A 6,000-nucleotide genomic window follows, 5' to 3' on the forward strand; every position below is an offset into this window, starting at 1 on the left:
GTTTTTCAACACTAACACAAGTGCGAAAAGTGGTTTTTCAACACTATCACAAGTGCAAAAAGTGTTTTTTCCACACTAACACAAGTGCGAAAAGTGGTTTCCTGCACCAACACAAGTGCGAAAAGTGTTTTTTCCACACTAATACAAGTGCAAAAGTGGTTTCCTGCACCATCACAAGTGCGAAAAGTGGTTTTTCAACACTAACACAAGTGCGAAAAGTGGTTTTTCAACACTAACACAAGTGCGAAAAGTTGTTTTTCAACACTAACACAAGTGCGAAAAGTGGTTTTTCAACACTATCACAAGTGCAAAAAGTGTTTTTTCCATACTAATACAAGTGCAAAAGTGGTTTCCTGCACCAACACAAGTGCGAAAAGCGGTTTTTCAACACTAACACAAGTGTGAAAAGTGGTTTTTCAACACTAACACAAGTGCAAAAAGTGTTTTTTCCACACTAATACAAGTGCAAAAGTGGTTTCCTGCACCAACACAAGTGTGAAAAGTGGTTTTTCAACACTAACACAAGTGCGAAAAGTGGTTTCCTGCACCAACACAAGTGTGAAAAGTGGTTTTTCAACACTAACACAAGTGCGAAAAGTGGTTTTTCAACACTAACACAAGTGCGAAAAGTGGTTTTTCAACACTATCACAAGTGCAAAAAGTGTTTTTTCCACACTAATACAAGTGCAAAAGTGGTTTCCTGCACCAACACAAGTGCGAAAAGTGGTTTTTCAACACTATCACAAGTGCAAAAAGTGTTTTTTCCACACTAATACAAGTGCAAAAGTGGTTTCCTGCACCAACACAAGTGCGAAAAGTGGTTTTTCAACACTAACACAAGTGCGAAAAGTGGTCTTTCAACACTAACACAAGTGCGAAAAGTGGTTTTTCCACACTAATACAAGTGCAAAAGTGGTTTCCTGCACCAACACAAGTGCAAAAAGTGGTTTTTCAACACTAACACAAGTGCTAAAAGTGGTTTTTCAACACTATCACAAGTGCAAAAAGTGTTTTTTCCACACTAATACAAGTGCAAAAGAGGTTTCCTGCACCAACACAAGTGCGAAAAGTGGTTTTTCAACACTAACACAAGCGCGAAAAGTGGTTTTTCAACACTAACACAAGTGCGAAAAGTGTTTTTTCCACACTAATACAAGTGCAAAAGTGGTTTCCTGCACCATCACAAGTGCGAAAAGTGGTTTTTCAACACTAACACAAGTGCGAAAAGTGGTTTTTCAACACTATCACAAGTGCAAAAAGTGTTTTTTCCACACTAACACAAGTGCGAAAAGTGGTTTCCTGCACCAACACAAGTGCGAAAAGTTGTTTTTCAACACTAACACAAGTGCGAAAAGTGTTTTTTCCACACTAATACAAGTGCAAAAGTGGTTTCCTGCACCATCACAAGTGCGAAAAGTGGTTTTTCAACACTAACACAAGTGCGAAAAGTGGTTTTTCAACACTAACATAAGTGCGAAAAGTGGTTTTTCAACACTAACACAAGTGCGAAAAGTGGTTTTTCAACACTATCACAAGTGCAAAAAGTGTTTTTTCCATACTAATACAAGTGCAAAAGTGGTTTCCTGCACCAACACAAGTGCGAAAAGTGGTTTTTCAACACTAACACAAGTGCGAAAAGTGGTTTTTCAACACTAACACAAGTGTGAAAAGTGTTTTTTCCACACTAATACAAGTGCAAAAGTGGTTTCCTGCACCAACACAAGTGCGAAAAGTGGTTTTTCAACACTAACACAAGTGCGAAAAGTGGTTTTTCAACACTATCACAAGTGCAAAAAGTGTTTTTTCCACACTAATACAAGTGCAAAAGTGGTTTCCTGCACCAACACAAGTGCGAAAAGTGGTTTTTCAACACTAACACAAGTGCGAAAAGTAGTTTTTCAACACTAACACAAGTGCGAAAAGTGGTTTTTCAACACTAACACAAGTGCAAAAAGTGTTTTTTCCACACTAATACAAGTGCAAAAGTGGTTTACTGCACCAACACAAGTGCGAAAAGTGGTTTTTCAACACTAACACAAGTGCGAAAAGTGGTTTTTCAACACTAACACAAGTGCGAAAAGTGTTTTTTCCACACTAATACAAGCGCAAAAGTGGTTTCCTGCACCATCACAAGTGCGAAAAGTGGTTTTTCAACACTAACACAAGTGCGAAAAGTGGTTTTTCAACACTATCACAAGTGCAAAAAGTGTTTTTTCCACACTAATACAAGTGCAAAAGTGGTTTCCTGCACCAACACAAGTGCGAAAAGTGGTTTTTCAACACTAACACAAGTGCGAAAAGTGGTTTTTCAACACTAACACAAGTGCGAAAAGTGGTTTTTCAACACTATCACAAGTGCAAAAAGTGTTTTTTCCACACTAATACAAGTGCAAAAGTGGTTTCCTGCACCTACACAAGTGCGAAAAGTGGTTTTTCAACACTAACACAAGTGCGAAAAGTGTTTTTTCAACACTATCACAAGTGCAAAAAGTGTTTTTTCCACACTAATACAAGTGCAAAAGTGGTTTCCTGCACCAACACAAGTGCGAAAAGTGGTTTTTCAACACTATCACAAGTGCAAAAAGTGTTTTTTCCACACTAAAACAAGTGCAAAAGTGGTTTCCTGCACCAACACAAGTGCGAAAAGTGGTTTTTCAACACTAACACAAGTGCGAAAAGTGGTTTTTCAACACTAACACAAGTGCGAAAAGTGGTTTTTCAACACGAACACAAGTGCAAAAAGTGTTTTTTCCACACTAATACAAGTGCAAAAGTGGTTTCCTGCACCAACACAAGTGCGAAAAGTGGTTTTTCAACACTAACACAAGTGCGAAAAGTGGTTTTTCAACACTAACACAAGTGCGAAAAGTGGTTTTTCAACACTATCACAAGTGCAAAAAGTGTTTTTTCAACACTAACACAAGTGCGAAAAGTGGTTTTTCAACACTAACACAAGTGCGAAAAGTGGTTTTTCAACACTATCACAAGTGCAAAAAGTGTTTTTTCCACACTAATACAAGTGCAAAAGTGGTTTCCTGCACCAACACAAGTGCGAAAAGTGGTTTTTCAACACTAACACAAGTGCTAAAAGTGGTCTTTCAACACTAACACAAGTGCGAAAAGTGGTTTTTCCACACTAATACAAGTGCAAAAGTGGTTTCCTGCACCAACACAAGTGCGAAAAGTGGTTTTTCAACACTAACACAAGTGCTAAAAGTGGTTTTTCAACACTATCACAAGTGCAAAAAGTGTTTTTTCCACACTAATACAAGTGCAAAAGAGGTTTCCTGCACCAACACAAGTGCGAAAAGTGGTTTTTCAACACTAACACAAGTGCGAAAAGTGGTTTTTCAACACTAACACAAGTGCGAAAAGTGTTTTTTCCACACTAATACAAGTGCAAAAGTGGTTTCCTGCACCATCACAAGTGCGAAAAGTGGTTTTTCAACACTAACACAAGTGCAAAAAGTGGTTTTTCAACACTATCACAAGTGCAAAAAGTGTTTTTTCCACACTAACACAAGTGCGAAAAGTGGTTTCCTGCACCAACACAAGTGCGAAAAGTGGTTTTTCAACACTAACACAAGTGCGAAAAGTGTTTTTTCCACACTAATACAAGTGCAAAAGTGGTTTCCTGCACCATCACAAGTGCGAAAAGTAGTTTTTCAACACTAACACAAGTGCGAAAAGTGGTTTTTCAACACTAACACAAGTACGAAAAGTGGTTTTCAACACTAACACAAGTGCGAAAAGTGGTTTTTCAACACTATCACAAGTGCAAAAAGTGTTTTTTCCATACTAATACAAGTGCAAAAGTGGTTTCCTGCACCAACACAATTGCGAAAAGTGGTTTTTCAACACTAACACAAGTGCGAAAAGTGGTTTTTCAACACTAACACAAGTGTGAAAAGTGTTTTTTCCACACTAATACAAGTGCAAAAGTGGTTTCCTGCACCAACACAAGTGCGAAAAGTGGTTTTTCAACACTAACACAAGTGCGAAAAGTGGTTTTTCAACACTATCACAAGTGCAAAAAGTGTTTTTTCCACATTAATACAAGTGCAAAAGTGGTTTCCTGCACCAACACAAGTGCGAAAAGTGGTTTTTCAACACTAACACAAGTGCGAAAAGTAGTTTTCCAACACTAACACAAGTGCGAAAAGTGGTTTTTCAACACTAACACAAGTGCAAAAAGTGTTTTTTCCACACTAATACAAGTGCAAAAGTGGTTTACTGCACCAACAAAAGTGCGAAAAGTGGTTTTTCAACACTAACACAAGTGCGAAAAGTGGTTTTTCAACACTAACACAAGTGCGAAAAGGGTTTTTTCCACACTAATACAAGTGCAAAAGTGGTTTCCTGCACCATCACAAGTGCGAAAAGTGGTTTTTCAACACTAACACAAGTGCGAAAAGTGGTTTTTCAACACTAACACAAGTGCAAAAAGTGTTTTTTCCACACTAATACAAGTGCAAAAGTGGTTTCCTGCACCAACACAAGTGCGAAAAGTGGTTTTTCAACACTAACACAAGTGCGAAAAGTGGTTTTTCAACACTAACACAAGTGCGAAAAGTGGTTTTTCAACACTAACACAAGTGCAAAAAGTGTTTTTTCCACACTAATACAAGTGCAAAAGTGGTTTCCTGCACCAACACAAGTGCGAAAAGTGGTTTTTCAACACTAACACAAGTGCGAAAAGTGGTTTTTCAACACTAACACAAGTGCGAAAAGTGGTTTTTCAACACTATCACAAGTGCAAAAAGTGTTTTTTCAACACTAACACAAGTGCGAAAAGTGGTTTTTCAACACTAACATAAGTGCGAAAAGTGGTTTTTCAACACTATCACAAGTGCAAAAAGTGTTTTTTCCACACTAATACAAGTGCAAAAGTGGTTTCCTGCACCAACACAAGTGCGAAAAGTGGTTTTTCAACACTAACACAAGTGCGAAAAGTGGTCTTTCAACACAACACAAGTGCGAAAAGTGGTTTTTCCACACTAATACAAGTGCAAAAGTGGTTTCCTGCACCAACACAAGTGCGAAAAGTGGTTTTTCAACACTAATACAAGTGCTAAAAGGGGTTTTTCAACACTATCACAAGTGCAAAAAGTGTTTTTTCCACACTAATACAAGTGCAAAAGTGGTTTCCTGCACCAACACAAGTGCGAAAAGTGGTTTTTCAACACTAACACAAGTGCGAAAAGTGGTTTTTCAACACTAACACAAGTGCAAAAAGTGTTTTTTCCACACTAATACAAGTGCAAAAGTGGTTTCCTGCACCATCACAAGTGCGAAAAGTGGTTTTTCAACACTAACACAAGTGCGAAAAGTGGTTTTTCAACACTATCACAAGTGCAAAAAGTGTTTTTTCCACACTAACACAAGTGCGAAAAGTGGTTTCCTGCACCAACACAAGTGCGAAAAGTGGTTTTTCAACACTAACACAAGTGCGAAAAGTGTTTTTTCCACACTAATACAAGTGCAAAAGTGGTTTCCTGCAACATCACAAGTGCGAAAAGTGGTTTTTCAACACTAACACAAGTGCGAAAAGTGGTTTTTCAACACTAACACAAGTGCGAAAAGTGGTTTTCAACACTAAAACAAGTGCGAAAAGTGGTTTTTCAACACTATCACAAGTGCAAAAAGTGTTTTTTCCATACTAATACAAGTGCAAAAGTGGTTTCCTGCACCAACACAAGTGCGAAAAGTGGTTTTTCAACACTAACACAAGTGCGAAAAGTGGTTTTTCAACACTAACACAAGTGTGAAAAGTGTTTTTTCCACACTAATACAAGTGCGAAAAGTGGTTTTTCAACACTAACACAAGTGCGAAAAGTGGTTTTCAACACTAACACAAGTGCGAAAAGTGGTTTTTCAACACTACCACAAGTGCAAAAAGTGTTTTTTCCATACTAATACAAGTGCAAAAGTGGTTTCCTGCACCAACACAAGTGCGAAAAGTGGTTTTTCAACACTAACACAAGTGCGAAAAGTGGTTTT

Source organism: Myxine glutinosa, chromosome 11, assembly GCF_964187855.1.
Source record: "Myxine glutinosa chromosome 11, kmMyxGlut1.1, whole genome shotgun sequence".
Taxonomy (NCBI): domain Eukaryota; kingdom Metazoa; phylum Chordata; class Myxini; order Myxiniformes; family Myxinidae; genus Myxine; species Myxine glutinosa.